Genomic DNA, 23,463 nt, shown 5'->3' on the forward strand with positions numbered 1-23,463 from the left:
AGGATAGTGTTTCATACTTATGAAATTAGCAGAATTTACAAACACTGTCACCCAGAGCTGGCAAGGTTGGGTGAAGTCTGTGCTCCTACATCTCTGGAAGCAGTGTGCAAAGCTCTGGAAACAATCTAGTAAAATCTAACAAGAGCCTTGAAAATATTGTTACCTTTTGACCCATTAATCTCACTTCTGGGAATTGATCTTAAGAACATGATTCAGTACTGGCATTATCCTCCTACCTTTCTCCAGGCAGTGAGATAGTTAAGAAAACCATGGCTAATCTAGTCAATGCAATATTATGCAGCCACCAAAATGATAATTATAAAGAATATGCAGAAGCATGGAAACTGTTTATAACATCATGTTTGTTGAGAAAAAGCAGGATATAAAATTTTCATGAACACTGTGATTGCAACCTCGAGCAGTAAGTATTCATGTTGACAAAGTCTAGAGAAATATATGCAAAAATGAAAATTAGTTAAGGTTGGGAGAATGACGGGTGGTTTTCCTTTTTGTTTTAGAATTTTCCTTATTATCGTTGTTGAAATACTGTTTTCACAATGGAATGAGTTCTATAAAAACTAAACCTCTTTTATTGCTTATAGAATAAAGTCAAACTCTTTAGCCAACGCTCGCTATAATAATTACAGTGATCCCACTTGTTGGGTGTTTACAACATTCCAGGCAGGGAGGTGAGCGAGTCCTGCATGTGATTTCATTGAATCTTCACGACAACTCTGTGAGTAAAAACTAATATGATTCCCATTTTACAAATTAGGAACCTGTGATCCAGCGAGGTTAGCCCTCCTGCCTCACTTTACGCAGTTAAGTGGCAGAGCTGGGTTTCAACCCAGGCTGTCTGATTCCAGAATTTGTGCTGAATTCCATGATTGGCTTTGCATGTCAATGTTTAAAGAACTTCAGTGGTTAATGTACCACCATCATGATTGTTGGGATAACTGTGGCTCACATATTGTGTACTATGATACTTAATTTTTGTGTGTGTGTATGAGGAGGATTAGCCGTGAGCTAACATCCCTTGCCAATCCTCTTCTTTTTGCTGAGGAAGATTGGCGATGGGCTAACATCTGTGCCCATCTTCCTCTACTTTATATGGGATGCCACCACAGCATGGCTTGATAAGCCGTGTGTCAATCTGTGCCTGGGATCCGAACCTATGAACCCCGGGCCGCCAAAGCGGAGCACACGAACTTAACAGCTGCGCCACCAGGCTGGCCCCTATGATGCTTAATTTTAAAATTTAAATTAACTCGCTTTTGAAACATTTGAATATCTACTCTAGCATTATCCTAAGCAAGAATTCCCTTGGAATCATCTGTAAAATGTGTTGGTTATATTTTTCAATGTATAATAAAATAAAAAAATTAATAGTATTAAAAAAGTTGCCTAAGTTCATCTTGTATAACCCTCTCCAGGAAAAACAGAACTATCTTATGCCACCGTCCCAATCTCCCATTCCAGTCTTACTTCCTCAACACTTCCTGCCCTTTCAGCCACATCCATTCTGGGAGGCCTGAACTCACTCAGCCACATCCCTTCTTTGGACTCTCCCAGCCCCTCCCAGCTGGGTGCATTCAGACCTGCCTTGTGTCTCCTCCTTGCCCCAGGCTCAGGGCTTCCCCAGGTCTTGCCTGAGCCAAATCCAGATCAAAGCCATTAATGGACAAAGAGGATGCTCAGGTTCAGAAGGCTGCCCACTACAATAATTAATTCCCATTTATTAAGCTCCTACTGTGCGCCAGTGTTTTGTACTGGTTGCAGCCTATGAATAAGCAATGTTGTGGTTGGACCAGCCCTTGTGGGTCTTATTACGATTGCAAGACATCCTTCAGTAACCATCAGGAAACTTTGAAAAAATAAAGGTGTATAACTTACAGAGCTTGGAAATTACACAGCACACCTGGGGCCACACAGCGAGGTAGTGGGTAGAAAGAGAGAGAGTGTGGACCTGGGGGTTCTGCTTCTATTGGGGCCTAGGGTGGGGGCCTAGGGTTTCCTGTGCTCATTCTTTATTGGTGAATTTAAAACATAAGAGTGGGAATATAAAGTATGGGAAGAGGAAAAACAAGGGCCCAAATGCTCAGTTATCAAAATCAACCAAGATCTCTAAAACAAAGGAGCCTCAGTGGGGGAGGCGGCCTGGCTGTATCTAGTCATGTGGCTGGCGGTGTGTTTATTCAAGATAGCTACTGCTGAAATGGATGCCTCAGCAATGAAAGCTTAAGTCAGGCACTTGCGTGACAAAAAAGAAAAAAAACTGCCAGGGCTTATACTACAGCCAGGCAATAATACTAGAAGCTTTAAATACATTATCTCAATTGGCTCTTTTATTTTTTCCATCTCTGGGCCAAAGTATGTACATTAGATAGGTCTTTTTATTTTGTCGTGGTAAGGACACTTAACATGAGATCTGCCCTCTTGACAGATGTTTAAGGGTACAATGCAGTGTCATTATCTATATGCACAATGTCGTACAGCAGATCTCTAGAACTGATTCATCTTGCATAACTGAAACTTTATTATTGACTCTTTATAATGACCCTGTGAAGTGGATATGATTTTTATTTTCTGCTTTATATGTTAGGAAACTGAGGCCCATGGGGGTTAAGGCATTTGTTCAAGTCACACACACACAGTGAGTAAGTAACAGAGCCCAGATTCAAGTCTAGAACGGTTTCATCCGAACGTCCTTGATCTTACCACTCTGCTCTCAGTCTTATTAATGATGAGGATCATATATTATTATATTACTTCTCCCTCTTCCAGGCCCTCCAAAGTGGGCTTATGAATTTCTTGCTTCTGCAGGGCGTGGGGAAAAGAGGCACTCATTCATTATGTGTGGGAGTCTTAATTGGTATGACCACTTTGGAAGACAATTTGACAACAGCTATTAAATTTATTTTTTTGTTATTTATTTATTTATTTTTTGTGAGGAAGATCAACCCTGAGCTAACGTCCATGCTAATCCTCCTCTTTTTTTGCTGAGGAAGACTGGCTCTGAGCTAACATCTATTGCCAATCCTACTCCTTTTTTTGTTCCCCCAAAGCCCCAGTAGATAGTTGTACGTCATAGTTGCACATCCTTCTAGTTGCTGTATGTGGGACGTGGCCTCAGCGTGGCCGGAGAAGCGGTGAATCGGTGTGCGCCCAGGATCCGAACCCTGGGCCGCCAGTATCGGAGCGCGCACACTTAACCACTAAGCCACGGGGCTGGCCCCAAGACATCTGTGATTGATAGTTAATGCAGTCTTATTTATAGTCGCGTATGATGTAGGAGACACACCCTAAATATCATCAATAGGGTATTGGTTACACAAATTTTAATACATCCATATACAGCCATTAAAAAGAACAAGAAAGTCTATATGTTCTTACATGGACAATATCAAAGATACTAAGATAACATAGCAAGGTGCAGAACAATGTACTAGTATGTTACCATTTGTGTCAAAACCTTGTGGGATGAAATAAACATAATTATACACACATATACTGATACATGGGTAGACTGTCTTCTGGAAGGACATAAACAGAGGAGGTAACAGTAGCCCAGATTTTTCCCCAGGATTTTGTATTGGAAGGACTCTTGATGAGCTGAGAGGGCTCCATGCCCGCAACAGCCACCCCTAGGCACGCTCCTGATCATGGGAGACATTTTTTACTATGTAACCTTTTGTGCTGTTTGTTTTAAAAAACCGTATGCATGTATGTTATGAGAGGTTCGGGGATTCGATCGGAGACGTAAAAGACACTTTCCACTCCAAACAAATGGACCGAAGGTATATTTTATTATATAGAGGATAGTAAAGGTGACAGTCTGCAAACAGATCTAAATAGGTCAAATATTAAGAGGGAAAAAACATCAGCCCGACTGGAAAGGGAAAACACCCACATCGGCTGAAGAGAAATGACACAAATCAACCAGAAAGAGAAACACCAGGTTGACCGAAAAGAGAACACATCAAATCAATTACTTCACATCAAATCAATTACTTCACATCAAATCAGTTACTCACAACATCCACGCCCCACTGCCGGGAGAGTCCTGTCAATCGACGCGGCTGGGCAAGGATCACACGTCCTGGGCAAGGTGTCCCTTCCACAGGTGGAACTCTCACTAGGGCTCAGTTTCCAGCAGTTTTTATACCATCAGTAATTTTCAGAGTAAGCAATTACAGAGTTTGCAGAGCAAGCATTTAGTGTTTCCATGCACAAAATGGTTATCAGTGGCGTACGTGCACTGAGCCCCCTGGCTAACGTCCCAGCCCAGTAGTTGTGTACGTGCATTGTTCTCTTTGGTTATCGTCCCAGCCCGGCATAGATGGCCAGTCCATCCCGTGCTACGACGCTCCAAGAGCCTTGAAATGTTACAACCTGCAACTCCCTCCGTGAGAGAAGGGCCAGTTCCCACCACGCAGAAAGCAGCTTTTATATTTCTTTTTGTGCTGGTGGCTGTAGGTCAATGGAGCGGCCAAACATGGCTGCACTCATGTCAAGACATATTCGGCCGTGGCCGTCTCCATTAACCATAAGACACCATACGCACAGACAATGAACTTCGTACACAAGTACATAAGGCACATCCAATAATCCAAAATCCAATGACTACAATAATTATAAAACTATCTCGCAATAAAGGACCCAAACCCCAAGGTAACCAATCAAATAACCCCTTAGAATATGAAATGTTATTAACTTGATCTTGCAAATCATGCACAGCATCAAAGATAACATTAGATAAGGTAACACTTAGGCATAACAAATTAGCTTGCAGAAGTCCAGATCAGCCCCCATCACAGAGGGTAGCAGAAGGCAGGGTAATAGAGAAATTATCTTATATTGCGAAGTTGCTTGTTGTTTCTGAGACCAAATTTTTCGGCCATTTGTAGTCCAGGTTATAGGCCCCACTGGTGTAGAGCAGTTGGTCTAACAGTGCAGGGTCAAAGGTTGTCCTACAGAGGCAACTAATGCCTCTGTGTGTAGGTCTGCAGCAGACATGGAGGTGCAGCACAGCATAGCGAACACAGCAGGAGTATCTATTCACGCAAAGAAACAGAATTTTTAGGAACATGATATAACTGTTCGTTTCCTGGATACATAACTATGAGTGTTGCAGTGGGCCCTTGGGCCACTACTTCTGCGGCACGGGGAGCCACATTGGGTGGATGTGTCACCCACATCTTTGTTTCAGGTTTCCATCCATCTGTAGACCCAAATCCTTGCATTCCTCTTTTAGTTAATTCACTTGGAGGTTGTCCTTGTGACACATTTGGAGTCAGGAGGGGAAGCACCAATAATTGTCCCACTCGTTCCCCAGACTCGACAGTTAGTACTGTGTCACTACCATTATATAATATAAATTTTATTTCTCCCTGGTAATCTGGATCAATGACTCCTCCCAGTACATCAATACCTTTTGCTGCCAGTCCAGAGTGTCCTTTTAACAAACCAAAGGTATTTTTGGGAAATTGTACCCCTATCCCGGTAGGGACTATAGACTGCTTCTTAGGGGGCAGTTGAATAGAATGAACAGTAGATAAATCCAATCCAGCCGCTTCGCCGTGGCACGAAAAGGCGGTTTAGCAGACTGAGTCAGGGGCCAATAGGTTAAGGTCATAAGCTCATGGGTGGCGGCTGCCACTTCTGTAATCTTTGTTGGTAACAACCTTGACAGAGGAGTCTCATTAGGGCCTAGTGGCCTGTTATTTAACATATTTAGAGCAGTACTTAGATGGTTGTGCCACCCATTTAATGAGCCATGACCAAGTTTCCTCAATTGTTGTTTAAGCAATCCATTCATTTGTTCTATGAGGCCTGCAGCTTGGGGGTAATAAGGTATATGATAAATCCATTCTATATAATTTTCCTTGGTATAGGTTTGAATCAACTTACCTGTAAAGTGGGAACCGTTGTCACTCTGAATTTGTCTTGGTGTTCCATAATATAACTTAATTGTATCTAATAATTTTATGGCACTCTGTTGGGTGGCCACTTTAGCTGGTATAGCCAATAAATAACCAGAATATGTATCAACAGCAGTGCAGGCATAAGTATATCCACAAGAATTTGGCAATGGTCCAATAAAATCTATTTGCCAGGTATGAGTGGGAAATAATCTCTTTTGGATATGACCTTGGTAGGGGTGTGGAACTCCCCATTTATTTAACTGTTGGCATAACTGACATTGTTTTACTGCAGTGGCAATATCATCATGGGTGACAAGGATTCCCCTTTGTTGTGCCCACCTGTATGAAGTTTGTTCTCCCAAGTGTCCACTCTTTTCGTGGACCTATTGTGCTAAGCCTGGGTTGTGCGTTGCATGACTTTGCACCAGCTGATCAGCATAAGAGTTATACTTCTGTTCTGTAGAAATTAAAGAACTGTGAGCATCAACATGAAATACAGTATTGTATTTTAGCATCATAATCATATGTATTTTTGTAATTTCTTTTTAAGTTAAAAAAACTTTAATTTTGGCAGAAGTTTATCAAAAATATCAAAAGATTTTAAAACACTTGGTCAAATAGGAAACAATGCCTAGTTATTTATTTAATCAAGTTGACAACAGAAACAGTTAAAGGCAAACAGAGAGTTAAAACAGTCAAAAAACAAAAACAAAAACCTTAAGGGAGAGACTTCAGTCCTTTTGAACATAGGAAATTATTTTAACAAAACATAGGTGTTTTGTCTTTTACATAGACTTACGCAAAAGAACACCTTTTAATTTCTATATAAAGAGCAGACTAAAAGTTTAAGAAAATTACCTTTATAAGAGAGAAAGCCAAATTTTAATCTTTTATCAGCTTACTTTAGCCAACTTGATCATGTGCAAAACTCCTCAGGGCTTTACTTTTACAAACCTTCTGTCACTTATTTTTTACATTTAGAATTTGTCCTACGCCTTTTTTCTTTTCTTAGTACTTTAGGACAAATTTATTTTTCTTAACAAAACAAACATAAATATCTCTATTCTTTATACCTTCTTTATGGACAACATACCTTTTGCTTTTTTTGTATACAGACTTTCCAGAAATGTGTACTTTCTCATAGAAAATTCCTCAACATGCATAGAACATGTTTATCAATAAATGTAAGTATTTGTCAGTTTCTCTAAGAAACCAAAGGCAGACAATTCTATGCTTAGTAACCAATTTTTAATGTTTTATCTTATGTGGAAACGACCCAGAGACTCAATAAATTTTTATCAACTTAATTTAGCAAAACTCTAAAGCTTCAAGTTACCAAAAAGATTTTGGAAGCTGTTTTTGAAATAACTTTGTCTTTTAGAAGTCTCTGTGTATTAATTAAAGATTGCATTTCATCGTGAGAGGTTTTGAATCCTCTCTTTTAAGGGCGACCCTTAAGGTGAACTCATCAGATTCTCCAGAATAGCCATCCCAATTTCAAATTATTTCAAAAGTTTATTTATTTTCACTTGTTTAATTTCAGATTAGGAATTCCGGGGGAGTTGAAGTGGGGAAGCTCAGCAAGAGAGGGGAGGGGAGCAGCAGATTCAGCTTAGGCTACTGGCATGTTTAATTGCTTAATTATTTTCTCTTAAAGAGGCAATACAGTATTTTTGATTTTGTTTAAAAACCTCAAAAGATTAAAATAGGCTTCCCACTAGTGGTTTAACTTTTTAGTTGGCTTTTTCCAATTTCATAAGAAAATACATCAGTTTTGGTAAATTGAAATTGCCCCATTTTGGTCACTTTTTCTCTCTGGAGTCTATGGAATATTGTGGCAATGTGGTGTTACAAGAAAAAAACTATCTTCTTCTTGGATATGGGCTCCTAGCTGAATATAGCCCATTTAGCCAAGAGGTGGCCCAGAGGCTCTCCTTGGGGACAGATGGAACTTCCCCCCTTCAAAATTACAAACACACAGAACAGACAGTTAAATGGGATCCCAAACAGAACAGATAGATGCATCTAACAGATTCTGGGTAAAAGTCCTACAATTATTCCCATTCCAGTAGGGATAGCCCTGCCTCTTAAAGAGACAGGACTCCAGATGGAGGGGAAGGGAGTTCTTGGTGTAAGCAAAAACAAACAAATAGGCAAACAAACAAATAATTCTAGAGCCTGTTTCCCTGTCATAAGAAAAATGTGCCCAGGGTCAGCGGTGCCAGGTCAGATGGAAAGCACTGGGAGCAGTCCCTAGGGCAAATCACCTAGGCAGCTGCTGGACTGTTTCCCAGGACATCCCACCCGGCCCGGGCCCACCGAGCCACGGACAAAGAGCCTCCCGGCTGGCTCGCCAAATTATTATTGGATACACATTTAGGCTCACTATTTGTCACTTAAGAGGGGCCAAATAAAACTAGAATGCCAGGCTCACGGCAAGGAAAGAGTTTCTATTTTGGGTGACATCAGCCGGGACTGTAAATTTGAAACTTCTTTTTTCAAGAGTACATTCTCCCTTGTATTTTATCCCTATCTTCTATAGCCCGACGATAAGCAGTCAATAAACATTAACCTCGCCGTGCCAGAAAAGAAACATTATCTCTTTTTTCCTACTGTCTGCAAAGCTTTGGTCACATCCAATGGTTCATATCTCGCAGACGAACATCCCAAGTTTCACATAATCCTGACCTGTGAGTCCACTCCCCAGCCAGAGTGCAAGAGGGAGGGTCCTCCCATCCTGGAATTTCTTCCACCTTGGCTTCAGTTACCTTTCGTTTGAATAGGAAAGGCATCTCCTTAATCGAATCCTGCTCACAGCGCCAATTATGTTATGAGAGGTTCGGGGATTCGATCGGAGACGTAAAAGACACTTTCCACTCCAAACAAATGGACCGAAGGTATATTTTATTATATAGAGGATAGTAAAGGTGACAGTCTGCAAACAGATCTAAATAGGTCAAATATTAAGAGGGAAAAAACATCAGCCCGACTGGAAAGGGAAAACACCCACATCGGCTGAAGAGAAATGACACAAATCAACCAGAAAGAGAAACACCAGGTTGACCGAAAAGAGAACACATCAAATCAATTACTTCACATCAAATCAATTACTTCACATCAAATCAGTTACTCACAACATCCACGCCCCACTGCCGGGAGAGTCCTGTCAATCGACGCGGCTGGGCAAGGATCACACGTCCTGGGCAAGGTGTCCCTTCCACAGGTGGAACTCTCACTAGGGCTCAGTTTCCAGCAGTTTTTATACCATCAGTAATTTTCAGAGTAAGCAATTACAGAGTTTGCAGAGCAAGCATTTAGTGTTTCCATGCACAAAATGGTTATCAGTGGCGTACGTGCACTGAGCCCCCTGGCTAACGTCCCAGCCCAGTAGTTGTGTACGTGCATTGTTCTCTTTGGTTATCGTCCCAGCCCGGCATAGATGGCCAGTCCATCCCGTGCTACGACGCTCCAAGAGCCTTGAAATGTTACAACCTGCAACTCCCTCCGTGAGAGAAGGGCCAGTTCCCACCACGCAGAAAGCAGCTTTTATATTTCTTTTTGTGCTGGTGGCTGTAGGTCAATGGAGCGGCCAAACATGGCTGCACTCATGTCAAGACAATGTATTACCTTCTTAATAAATTAAAATGTAAAAAAGAATTTCCTGCCTGAGGCAAGGTCCACCTAAGAAACGTGGGCTACCCAGGCTGCAGGTGAGATCAGCATCAGTGGACCCAGGTGGGAGGAGTTGAGATGTCAGCGCCCGAACACCTCTTCCACAGCACATGCAGGACCCGGGGACGCTCTCTCTTCATTTCTTTTCAGTGGAAGATTTTATCCTCTCACTTCTCTGACCAGCAGCTGATGATGGCTTCAGAGGCAGGTTTTTGGTCAAGACATATTTCAGTAGCTTCGCTGAACCCAAGTTGGTTCACCTCTCTGGGACTTTGTTTCCTTGTTTCTAAGATGGGGCTAATATATACTTCACAGGGTGGTTGTGGGAGTAGAGGAGCTGGTGCTGGTGGGCACATAGAGATAGGACGGGACATGGGGAGACCCCTCCATGACCTTGGCAAAAAGGGAAAAGCGGACTCGTGAGGGGTCAAACCAGCACACAGTGAGAGCAGAAGGAATGCCCCTCATCAGTTAGAGCACTTTGGGGGTGCAAGTTGTAGAAAACCCCACCCAAACTGGCTTAAGCGTGACTCCTTGTCCATCTTCAGGAGGAGAAAGCAGGCCCTCCGCAGGCATGGGATAAAAGTCTTTCCCTTCTCTCTGGGATATCTTAGGTCAAAACCCGTCTGAGACAAATAATTGTCATCTGGAGTTTAATATATACTGATTGACTTACGTTGGGGTTCCCAAATCAGTCTCTGGCAAGGAGGGTGATACCACCATGTTTATCATGGACTCATCAAGACAGCCCTGCAGATAGGATCAAACCCTGAGCCATATTATTGCTGAACAGATGGGAGAGGGGAAGAGATGTTTGGAGGGAGGGGTTCAACTACAAGGACCATCACAGCCCCCTAGGTCCAGGTAACAATGTCTTGACTGGACACTAAGCATAGCTAAAGAAAGACTGTCCACCAATTCATCCATCCATTTATCTGCTTAAGAATTTATTAAATGACTACTGGGTGCCAAGCACGGGATGCCAGGGCTAGAAATTTAGCAGTGACGGGAGCTGTCTGCCAAGCCCTGGCTTCCTTCAAGGCTCCCCTTTTCGGTGAGGCTCCCTGACTTAATCCTGCACCTCATGCTCCCACCTGGTACTCACCTCCACCCACACCTGGTCTACTTTTTCTTTTTTTTTGCACAGCGTACTCAGTTATTTACTTATTAGGTTATTGTTTATTGTCTCTCTCTTCCTAGAATGTAAACTCCATGAGAATAGGGATTTTTTGTCTTTTTTCGCGGGTGTATCTGCAGCCCCAGGCACCCAGTGGTCACCCAATAAATGGTTGTTGGATAAATGACTAAAGGTCACTGCCCACATTGTGTGCTGGTGTTTACACACTCCAGAGGTAGGGGCAGAACATGGAAATCAAATAATTCCAAACACAAATATGTAATTATAAGCAGGGATAAATTCTGTGATGAAAGAGTACAGGCCACAGGGAGAGCATTTGCGCCCGTCTGGAAATTGGGGATAGTGTGCTTTAGGAGGTGACATTTGAGCCACGCTTTCAAGGATGTGTAGGAGTTGGCTAGGTGTGAGGCAGTGAGGGACAGAGCAGAGGGCTTCTTGCAAGAGCTGGGCTGGGCACAGAGGGCCCAGTGGATTCTTTGCAGAGTAGTGAGGAGAAGCAAGGTCCAGGAGCACTGCAGCCTGTCCCAGGTTTCAGATCACTTTAACAAAGGGAGATCAACAGCTTCACCTGGGGCCCTGGGAGCTCAGCGCTGATGCACAGGCAGCCATGAGGCGCTGGGACCCAGGCAGCCTGCCTCAGGGGTAATGAGTGGCTCTACCTCTGCCTCCACCGTTACCTGGCACTCCTTGTGCCCCAGGATCTCAGCACCCGAGCGACTCCCAGCCAGAGGCCCTCACTCAGTGCCAGTGCTCTTGGGCCTGCCTCCTGCAATGATGGTGATGACGGAGGCACAGAGGACAGCGCTGTGTGGATTCAGAGCAAGGGTTTCCAAATCTCAAGCAATGCTCCCAGAGTTCTTGGAGGGAGCTCAGTGCAATTTCATTCCAATTTCAGGTTGAAGAGGGGGCTCAGAGGAGGAGTGACTTATTCAAGGATACACAGTGAGAGTGTCTCAGAGCTGGAGGGAGGCTTGTGGGCAAAGGGTGGCCATCAGGGGCTTGGACGAAGATCATAATGACCTTTGACTCCCAGGCCTCAATTCTGTAGACTTAGTGGGGGCAAAGCCCCCAAAGTGAACCCCTGATAGGGTGTCCTGTGCATCTTGCAGCCATTGTTGTTCACTCGCTCGCTGCTGCTCTCTGCCCCTTCTCACCAGGGCGGATCTCCTAGCTGCCTCCTGTCCTGGCTCAGAGGGGAAGGTTCTCTTCGTATTGATGCTAAAGCTCTTTAGTAGAAGTCCCAAGGCAGTTTGTTCTTTCCTTTTTCTTGGAGTCGCCTCTCTTGAACATCAGGACAAGGGACTGAGGTCTAGGTCTGAAAACAGCCCAGACTTTGTGTCTTTCTCAAAGGCATTCGTCAAGCCAGTGCCCCCAGGAGCAGTTCCAGGCATCCCCAGTCTGGCCTCAGGGGCACTTTCCTGCCTCCCTGGGCACTCCTCCCGAGTGTGAGGCAGCCTTGGTCCCATCTCCTTTCTGATCATTTTAACCCCAGAGTCTTGTAGCCTAACCTGGATCCTTCACAGCTCTGGCCCTTGCAGTCCGCCATCCCAGAGAACCGTAGGTGTATATGCCAGTGATGTACACCACCCCTGAGACATCCCGGATCCTCTGTGGACGCAACCCATCAGCAGGACTGCATATAGACCAAGCCATGCACAGACCTCAGAGGGGGTCACTTCGCTCACATTGCCTTTTCTGGACCAATCGCCTGCCCTGCTTTTCGGAGCCCCATTTGTCAGCGTCCCTCCAATCCATCACGGACCGCTTTGTTTCCAGATTTGACTTCAGGTCTCTCCTTTGCACCTTAGGACGGCTTAAAGGCTGACCCTGTCAGGAGAGGAAAGAAACTCTGGTGAGCCCGACTTTGAGGTGCACGAGTTGGAAGATGCGTCAGGTCAGCTACAACTAGCCCAAGCCACAGTGTATGGAGGGCTGTGTGAGCTGGTGGAAGACTGGTGATGGGGGCAGAGAGTGCAGGAGGGCATCTTTCCTCCCCTGGTCCAGGCTCCCTGGCTGCCCTGACTGTCTGGCTTTGGGAGATGGAAGGGAGGTTCTGTGGCTGACTTGTCACCTGGTGGCAAGGAGAGATTGCACAGACAGCACACTTAGCCTGCGTCTGCTCTTCCAGAAGCCTCAGATTGCCAAATGGAGTCTGAGCATCAGCGCCACACCCCTGCCTCTCTCCCCTACTCAGGTGCTGGGCCTGAGCCTAATCACTTAACTTGTCAATGGCACCTCCTCGATGTCACTTCCCCTGAGCCCAGATACCTATCAGATGTGGGCTGATGAACAGCTGACAGCATCTCTGCATTACCTCTGGGAGGTATCTGCTTCTCACTAGGGACTCTGAAACCACACCCTTCCCTGAGGACTCTGCTGCGTCCTTTCTGGCTGGCGGGGCAGATGCTCAGAGAGGGCTTGGGGAAGCGCTTTGTTTGGCAGATTGTAGAGAATTATGTAAATACGAGTGATTATTCTGTCTCTTCCCTATCCTCCACCAGGAAACAGCATCCTACGGCCCTTGTTCAGCTATGAAGGATGGAAACTGAGGCTTGCGAGGGGCGTTAGTGACTTGAGCACACGTTGGTGCCGTCTCCTCCACAGGTGTCTCTGTGTTTTAAATAGGGGGAAAGGGAATTATGCTCATTTTGAGCTGTGTGGAAACTTGGGCCATTTGCGTCTAGGACTCTTATGACCTTCAAGCGCTTTCCCCAGGGAGGATGCCCCTCCCCTCAGGGAGCAAAAATCTCCAGTCCCTGAAAGACTCAGCTTCTCATGTGGAGAAAAGGGAACCCTCGTATACTGCTGGTGAGGACGTAAATTGGTGCAGCCACTATGGAAAACAGTATTGAGGTTCCTCAAAAAGTTAAAAACAGAACTACCATATGATCCAGCTATTCCGCTGCTGGATATTTATCCAAAGAACATGAAAACACTAATTTGAAAAGATATATGCACCCCTGTGTTCACTGCAGCATTATTTACAATAGCCAAACATGGAAATGACTAAGTGCCCATCAATGGATGAATGCATAAAGAGGATATAGTCTATATTTGTGTGTGTGTGTGTGTGTGTGTGTGTGTGTATAATGGAATACTACTCAGCCATAAAAAAGTTGAAATCATATCATTTGTGACAACATGGATGAAACTTGAGGGTATTATGTTAAGCAAAATAAGTCAGAGAAAGACAAATACTGCATGATTTCACTCATATGTGGAAGATAAACACATAGATACAGAGAACAGATTGGTGGTGACAAGGTGTAAGGGGGGTGGGGGGAGGGTGAAAAGGGTAAAGGGGAACATGCGTATGATGACGGGTGGCAAGTAAGCTTTTGGTGGTGAACACGATGCAGTCTATACAGAAGTGGAAATATAATGATGTACACCTGAAATGTATATTATGTTATAGATCAATGTTACCTCAATAGAAAAAAAGAAAGACTCAGGCTCTCAAGATGGAGGCAGCTGTGCTGGGGCTCTTCACACCAGGAGAGGGTGGCTGAGTGGTGTTTGGGATGTGGGAAAATGTCATGAAAACAGAGAAGCTCCAATTCCCAGCAGTTCCCAAAGGAATAGTCTGTGGACGTGGGAAACCATTAAGCTACTTGGCATCTTAAAACCAAGAGCAATTCAACTTCAGAGATTGTTAATACACCTTCTGATGCCGTTACTAGGAAGAAGCTTTGTTTGATTAAGTCCCACTCTCGGGGTGACTTTATGAACAGGAATTTGCTTTTTCAAATCCCAGAGAAATAGGGTTAAAGTTGGAGGTTGTCTCGCCTTGAAAAAGTTGGTTTAGAATGAATTCAAGGATGACTGATTATACAGAATGGGGAGCAAATTCAAGAAGAAATGAGGCAGAGGGCAGAGTTTTCCCCAGAGTGGTCCTTGGACCTCATCAGAATCATGAGGTACCTCTGGAGGGTGGGGCCCAGGAATCTGTATTTCATTTTCAATGACGATATATCATACATATAGTAAAGGGTCCAATGAATTGTATAAATATGCAGCTCAGTGAGTTTTTACATGTAAATAGAGCTGTACAACTACCACCAAGATTAAGACAGAACACTTCCAGGCACCCCAAGGCTCCATCATGCTTCTTCCCACTAGAGGTAATTAACCCGCCTTTCCCCTTCCGGTAGTAATCAACTGCTATTCTGATTTTTATCACTATCAATTGGTTTTGCCCATTCATGAACTTCACACAAATAGAATTATACATTGTATACTCATTTGTGTCTGATTTCTTCTGCTCAACGTCATGTCTGTGAAATTAATCCAAGCTGTGTGCACCAATGGTTTGTTCTTTTTATTGCAGAGCAGTATTCCATAGTATGAATACAGGACAGTTTGCTTATCCATATTTCTATTGATAGGCATTTGAGCTGTTTCCAGTTTTTGGCTATTATGAATAGAGCTGCTATGAACATTCTTGTAAACGTCTTTTGGTGAACATATGCACTCATTTCTCTTGGGTAAATATCTAAGGTGGAATTGCCTGATCGTAGGGTAGGTCTGGTGGCTTGGTAATGTGGCGACTTGTCTAGGCTGAATTTCCTTTCTTGTGTATTTCTGGTTAGGGTGGGCCATGAGGGAGACTCTTGAGGGGATTCAGAGGGCAGAAGGGAAGAAGCAGCCATTTTGTAGCTCACACATATGGCTGATCTGCTGACACATCTTGTTGGTAGGAAATAGCAGCTGGTTCCTCCTCTGGCTTCTCCTGAGCCAGGTGTGTATGTGTTTAGCTTTGTGGTGAAAGATCTGGATTTCTGCAAACACTCGCATCATCCACAACAGAGGCAACCAAAACTGACATGAGTTTCAGGGATTCAGTCCATCCTTGTGGGGTTCCAGTTAGGGCTTCTGGGGTCCAGCCTGTTCTTGATCTTCTCTACTCTACATCCACCTTCCCTTCCTGACTGCCTGACCTGTGGAATTCAAGCCCAGACATGAGATGCAAAGACGACAGCCTTGCAAGACCGCTTAACCATCCCTCACATTGAGTTAGGTCAAATTCCTGTGACAAATCCATATATATAGTGGTTCCGATCACTGGTTGAACCTGGCTGATACCATATGTATTTGTGTAACTCAATTAGAAACTGCCAAAGACTTCTCCAAACTGGCTGTTCCTAATTACTCCCTCCAGTTGTTTTGTGTCCTCCCCAGACATTGATATTTTCATCCTTTTAGATTTTACCCATTCTGGTGGGTGAATATCTGCATTTTTAAACCAGCTCTCTTTGGGATTCTTATGAAGGATAAAGGGTAAGAAACTGGTTTGGGGATTTGATTTTGAATGAGATCTTCACCACTTACTGGCTGTATGATCTTAGTTGACTTTTTATTTCTCTGGGCTTCAGTTTTTTCATCTATAAAATGAATTATTAATCATCGCTAACAAGTATTGAGTGCTTACCAGATGCCAGACACTGTTCTAAGCACTTTGAGTGTATTAACTCATTGAATTCTCTCAACAAATGATGAGGTGCGTGGTTTTATTGTCTCTAATTTAGAGATGGGGAAACTGACTTCCCAGGATCCGGGCACAGGCAGCCTTGCTTCCCTGTTTTCTCCCATCTGCCGTCCCTCCATTGCAAGGCAGTGTTGAGACGAAGTGATGACATGGAAATGAAGGTTCTGCAAAGGGCAGTACAGCTAGTACGTATTGATTCTTCTTCTCCAGCGAGTCACAATGGGAAATTGCCTTTCAGTTCTATCAAATATGCAGAAATTAATCCAAGCAAAGAAGGAACCAAAAAAGCCAGCCATGAGCATGATAATGCAGTCAGAAAGGTAAGGTCTTCCTAGGATCTAGAGAAATCCAGTACTATCCAGAGAAGAGGACACCTGTATGGCTCCCTGCTTTGGATATTCTGGCCCCTTGGCAGTAGGAGGCTTTAGAGGGGTGTGTCAGGCTTCACCAAAGTGTCAATCCATCAACTCCCTTCACTCTGACTTTGTACCAAGCAAAGAACCTTCTGGTATTGATTTCCTTTCCCAAAAGTCTATCCTTCCTGAAAGCGATTTTGCTGACCAGTCAGCCTCAGGATTCCCATCTGCTGGGTGGTTTCATTTCTCAGTGTAAATTAATAAATTGCATTTCAGGTTTATCAATCAGTATCTTGTGAGTTTGTTTAGTGTAGGTCGTTTCCCTCACACCTAATCAAAACAACTAAATTCCCAGGGAGAGACTGGGGAGGAAATACCGTCAGGGAAATATAAGAGAGTTGTCCAAAGAGTAGTATGAAAAGGTATGCTGTGAGACCGAAGAGAACAGAGAGAGGACTTCTGTGTGGAGGAGGGGAACATCAAGGAAGGCTTCCTGGAGGAGGATGACATTGGCACAGAAGAGGGACACTACAGCATAAAAGTGTAATTAACACAGGCTCTGGAGTCTGCCTGCCTGGGTTGGAAGTCTAGCTCTTCCTACTTACTGGCTATGTGACTTGGCCAAGTTACATCATCTCTCTAGATCTCAGCTTCCCCATCTGTAAAGTGGGCATAATGAGAGTAGCCACATTATGGGGTGGCTGTAAGCATGAAAATATTATATTTCAAATATATCCTCTTAACACAATGCCTGGCCCAAAAGCAACACTCAGATGAATGTTTGTCATTACCGTTGCCATTAATAATACCCAAAATGGTGTTTTCATTGAGGAGAATTCTACGAAAAGGGTCACATTTGAGGCCTGCTATACCCTCAGAGGTGATTTTGTCTCAAAGGGAGCGTGAGTTGAGTCTTCGTTTGCTTTAAGGCTCAGAGGGCAGAGAGCTTTTTGCAGTATACGACTCTTTCCTTGAGAGTGGTCACAGCCCGTCCTGCGGTTTTGCAGCCCACAAGGAGAGCTGCCTGTACAATCTATAAGAACCCATCAGCCTCCAGAACTTCCGTGGTTTCTGAGTCACTATCGGGCCATTGCAGCTTCCAGGCAGAAACCCCCAGGGCGGACTCACCATCTAGGCCTTTTCTGCCCTCCTCTGTGTGGGGAGGGGGAGGGCAGTACCTGGAGGCAGCCTGGACCCCACAACAGACCCCTCCTCATCTTGAGCCTCTGCACGGAGTCCCATCGTCACAGCAAATCAGGGCTGTGGGGATGTTCAGAACTCGCTTCATGGCTTTCCCAAAGGGAGAGATGCCCAAGATGGCCCAACCAGGGTGCTCCAGACCCAAGGCTCCTACCTCTTTGCCTGGTGTTCTGTCTACAGATCCTGATGGGGGCTTCTCTAGTTTCAGTGAGAACTGGATTCTGGCCAGTGCAGGAAGGACAGGCGGAGAGGGACAGGTGAAGAGCACTGGGGCTTCCAGCAGATATGTGCTCTCTTGGCAAGTGGAGATTCCTTCTCCCCATTTTTTCCCCCTCTTCGCAGTTAATTCCTAACACGCCCTAATTCCTTCAGCACTGTGGAAATGATTCCAGTTTCTTCCTGCTTCCCTTTGCCTTTCTTATAACAAAAGTGGAGTGTTCCACCGGCCCCAGCTATTTCCTGATCTTTTTATCTTGGGGGATTTGGGTATCTGAAAAATCTTGTTATTTTCACTCAGGAATCCTGTCTCCTCCTCCTGGATCCATTCCCTCTTTTCATGAGAGTGCGTGTGAGTGTGTGTGGATGGTTAGGTATGAGGGGCTGGGAGACCCAGACCTGTGACTGGATGGAGGGGCAACGCTTCTCTCTTGTTTTAATCAATGATGCCTTCTGAAAGGGGTACCCACCCTCATTCCTTTTACTAATGATTAATGCCCATATGGACTCAGTTCCAGAGTTCCTGATCTGTCCAGTGCTTGGGGGAGCCCCTTCAGGGAGGCTGGCTGGGGTACTGGTTAAGAACATGGCCATAGTCAGAGCACCGGGGTTTATATTCCAGCCCGCATCACTGCCGGTGTGATCTTGGGGGAGTTGCTTAATCCCTCTGGGCCTCAGGTGGCCCTGATAAAAGATGCTAATGACAACATCTATCCCCATAGGATTGTCATGAGATTCAGTGAGGGAATGAGCACAGTGCACTGAGAATAGTGTCTGATAGGTGGTCAGTGCTCAATGGATATTAGGTACTATTGATACTTGTTATTATTCTCCACGGTGCGGCATGCCTCAGGGTTGGTAGTGTTCCTTGGCCTCATCCTTAGCTTTGAAGATTTGGAAGTTGTCAGTGCACCTAGGGCACTCTGTTCTAGCAAAGTCTATGTGGGAAGTCAAATTACCAATAAACAGCTGCTTGATGAACATGGAATTAGAGCTGGGTGGAGGGCGGGTGGGCAGCAGGAGGTTCATAAGGCCATGTGTGGTGGGGCCTGTGGCTCCCATTTCTGTTACTGGGACTGACCCGGAAGCCCCCTGTGGCTGGTCAGGGAGCCCTGTTCTCTGCAAGGTGGAAGTGAGGTTGATGTGGTTGCAACATCTGCTGACTCGAGCATCCAGCAGGGCTGAGCTGGCTGACCTGACTGGCCAGAGCAGCCCTCTGTCCCCAGTGCCTCTTTGAATGTCCTTTGAGATTCACTGTTGGTTAAAGAGAAAGGTCTTCCCAGAGTGAGGAAGCCTCATCTTTATTCAGGGCTCCCCATCCTTGTCAGGACGGCTTTGAACACTCCAGGAGACACCTTGAAGGGTCCAACTGTAAGACTTCCTCCCCTTCCTGTCTACTCTGGTTCATGAACAGACTTCCTTTCCACGGCCCGCAGTACGATCCACCAGGCCCCTGCTTTGAATAAGCCCAGTCAAGTGGGGGAAGTCCCCCTGGATTACAGGGATGTGCGTTTGGGTGCTGCCTAGAGATCAGCCCTGGGGGTGTGGGGTGGGGGCGCTTCTGAAACAGACGACTGAGCTCACCCATTACACAGTGATTTTTTTTCTCCTTTATTTCTTTTTTAGGTTAAGAGCACTTTGCAATCCTCCTCAAAGGTGGCTTCATGATTTCCTCTTTATTTTTCAGTGAACAATTTTTCTTAGCAAGAATAGCTGCTATTTATTAATTAGCTAGTGTACTAATTGGGCCATATTCTTACATTCTCTCTAATTCATACAACAACCTGATTCCAGTTTTATCGATGAGGAGACTAAAGTGCAGAGGGATCGGTAAGATCAGGAATTGGCTCAATATCAGTTTTTTTTTTTTTTTGACATTGCCTCAAGATAATTAGTATTTTTCTCCCCAGTTGAAATGAAAGAGAAAATGTTTGCATTTACCTTTTGTCTTCCAAAACAAGCTCTTGAAACCTCATCCAAGACCATAGCTGGGAAAACCAAACATTTTGATTTGCGTGAGCCCAGGATTTGAAAGGACAGAAAGTTTATGTTTTGTTTTATTTGTTTGTTTGCTTGGCATATCAGAAATCAAAGCCCCTTATATGAATGGGTCACAGTTTATCCACGTTTAAAAATTTGGAGAGGGATGAGGGGCAGGAAGGGGTATGTGGACCCTGACCAGAGAGTGGCCAGTGGAGGTGGGGGATGGGTCCTCGCTGAGGTTATTCGGGGAAGGCTTGAGGAGAGAGATCAGTGCAGAGGTGGGGGCTACATTGGAAGGTGGCCCTGCTGGGGGCCAGTCACTGCTTGTGCCAGGGGGATGACTTGGTGCAGCTCATTCATGCTGCCCTGTTTGGCAAACCATTCTTCCCTGATCTAAATAAATATACGCACCTCCCCACCCCCTTGCCATAAAAACATCTGTAGCATGGAGCCTGGATATCCAGACGTGCTCGTAATGCAAAGAAAAGGTCCCCCAGCCCCAGTGCTTGAGTGGGATGCAAGAGATGCAGGTCTATGCTAACTTTTCCTCCCAATGCAATAATGTCCCATGACTGGTATCCCCAAAGCCTGGACTGGCCCTCACTAGCTGGTTGACTGGACCTCTGGCCTCTGAGGGGTTTTGAGTAGTTAAGTAATGTCATCAAAGAGAAACCAAGGAAATCAACTCTTGCAGCAGTATGGCGATGGTTTGGAAGCAGATGATGTCCGGGTGAGAGATGATGAGGTCTGAATAGGGCAGTGGCCAAGGATGGATAGGAGAGATATTCGGGGGTAGAATCAATAGCACATGATTGATTGATGTGGGCTGAACTCCAAACACCTTCACTTAGCCGGCCACTCCAGCCTCAAGCGTTGCCACGCCCCTTGCCTTCTCTGTTCTAGTTGGTTCCTGAATGTTCTTTCTCTGTCAGGGCTCCATGCCTCTGAATGTGCTGTGCTAGCTTGTGCCCAGAAGACCATTTCCTTACTCCGGAAATCTTGGGTTTCTTTGCATGTCTCCCCAATGGGAGAATGAACTCCTTGAAGGAAGGCACTGAATCGTCCTCTCTGAATCCCAGCCCTTGGTACAAAGCCTCGTGTGCCACATATATTTGTTGAGTGATTCAATCAATTAAAAAAGATGCAGGGAGAAGGGGAAGGAAGGAAGGGAAGAAAGAAGGAATGAAGACGTTGGCCACGCAGTCAGACCTTATTATAATCACTCCTCTCTGTGATGCTACACAGTAATCCTCATCGGCAGAGTGAGGCATGAGAATGATTCAAATAGCATATGCCTCTGCTAGTGGCTGGAACTCGAACCAAATAAAACGGAATGGTGCAGAGAATATTCTAATTGTCTGTCCCAACAGTTTCAGTAAGACTGTCACGTTACAGGCAGTGACACCTGCAGGCATTGATGCGGGTGTCGGGTCGGGGTACTGAGAGCCGAGAGAGAGAAGATGAGGCGGACAGAGCCCTGACGACCTGTCCCAAATCCCGAGCTCCAGTCCTGGGTGCATGGGTAGCCTGGGAGCTGGGCCTTTCTGCCTGCTCCCGCAGATTGACACTCTAAAATCTCTCTCTCTTTGCTTTGACTTTTTCTGTTCCTCCCTTGTTATTTCTCACTCACTCTCTGATCCCCCCAGGTCCTCAGGAGACCAAAATGTAAGCCAGAGCAGGAGATAGGGCTTGAATTAATTTCAATGTCTTTGTGTCTTGCAGTCAAATAGAAAATCTTGCATCTTAAGTCCTGTTTGTCCTAGGCTACTATATTTTCTTATGTTTTTTTTCCATTAATTGATTGTTTAAGAAAAGATTTGTTTTCTCTAATGCCCAAATATCCATTGTTAAGACTGGGAGTGTCAGAGCGCAGATTTGGGAGCCAGGCATTGAAGGTTGACCTTGGGCAAGTTCCTCTGAAGTCCCATCCAAAAGCTGCTTGTCTGGCTCTGTCTACATACCTGGGAACTGGAGAACCAGTACTGTCCGCAGTCTGGCCACTGCCTACCATACCTGCAGGGACCTCATAAACGCATCTCATATTTCTTGTGTGATAATTGCTGTAATTAAGGTACTATAGTCCTCATCTTGCAGGTGGGGCAGCCAGAAATCTTGCTGGGGGCTGTGTCACTAGTGAATACCTGAGGTATAGGACCAGAGCCGCCCTTACCCCATGCAACCAGGTGCTTGAGTGGTCAGACTTTCTTTATCCTTTGTGTTTTGCTGGCAATCTGGAAAATACTCCCTGGTTCTGGCCTTCCACTGTCCTAACCTCTTATTTCTTCCTCATTAAAAAGAAGGATGGGCTTGGAATAACTGGAGTCCCTGGGCGCGGGTGGGGAATCGTGAGGCTGGGCATGGGGGCCTGCAGACTGCATTACATATACAAGAAGCTCTCTTTTAAATTCAGCTTTGAATGCAAACAGCCTCACAGGCCAAGGAAGCCGTCAGCTCACTTGCTCTGGGCCGGAATGATAGCAGCGCAGCTGGTTCGGCTGGCTACCTCCTGCTGATCACAGCTCCGATGGGCAATTATATATGTCTTTGATTAATAAAAAATGGAGCAATGAATGAATACTTAATCAACACAGTCTGGTGGGTAGGTTCTTGCAGAACCTGGGCTGGGGGTGAGGCAGGTGGTAGTCAAAGGGGTCCTTGGAGGTGAAAAGGCAGGGCGCCCCTCCAGGGGATGGTTTCTGGAAAACTGTTCAGTCCTGGTCCTTGGTGCCCTGATTCTGTGCCTGGGACTTGCTGGGAGCATGAGATCAGGAGAGAGGGCTGAGCTGGTGGGCAAAGGGGGAAAAATGTCCTCTTGCCTACCCAAACGGTCAAGGAAAGAACGTGGAATAGGCAGTGTGTGTGTGTGTCCCTGTGTCTGCAGGTAGCTGTGTTTCTTTTGTGTGCGCCTGCTGTGAGTTTGGAGTCTTTTCTGTGGGTCTGCCTGTGCGTGCAGCAGTATTAAAACGAACTTGGTTAGGGGAGGGAGGAGAGGCAAAGGAGCTGGGAGGCTGAAAGAGACTCAAGAAAAATGAAAACAGCCTCTGCTGGGGTTAGAGGGAGAGAGAGGAGAGAAGATCCAAGAGAGTGGTCAAAAAGCACGCGAGAGACTATCAGCACTGGAGAGGAAGGAAGTGATGGAGAAGGGGAGGTGGGGGACCTCCGCAGGTGCCGTCCCTGCCTGTCAGGGCCCTTCCCGGCGGCTGGCTCGAGCGGGGTCGGGGTCGGGGGGGCAAGGACGAGACTGGGAGGGGCGGCGAGAGGCGGGAATCCGAGCTGCTAAGGGCAAGGGACAGCAAGGCAGCCCAGCGAGGAGGTAGGACGCAGGGGCAGGGCCAGGGTGCGGACAGGGGGCCATGGGGAAGAGAGGCGATGGGGCAGGAGGCAGGCTGACTCCCGGGGCGCCTTTCCCCGCAGGGCCGGAGACCCGCCCTGGAGGGGGTGCAGGGTGGGGGTGAGGAGCGGCTTCCGGGCACTTTCCTGGCAGATGGA

General features: G+C 45.7%; 1 protein-coding gene across 1 annotated transcript in view; it reads left to right on the forward strand.

The window, feature by feature from the left end:
• The window catches only part of SSRP1 (structure specific recognition protein 1), a 205,995-nt gene that overhangs the window by 46,341 nt on the left and 136,191 nt on the right, over positions 1-23,463 (forward strand). The window lies entirely within an intron of this gene.

This window comes from Diceros bicornis, chromosome 31 (assembly GCF_020826845.1).
Source record: "Diceros bicornis minor isolate mBicDic1 chromosome 31, mDicBic1.mat.cur, whole genome shotgun sequence".
Classification (NCBI taxonomy): domain Eukaryota; kingdom Metazoa; phylum Chordata; class Mammalia; order Perissodactyla; family Rhinocerotidae; genus Diceros; species Diceros bicornis.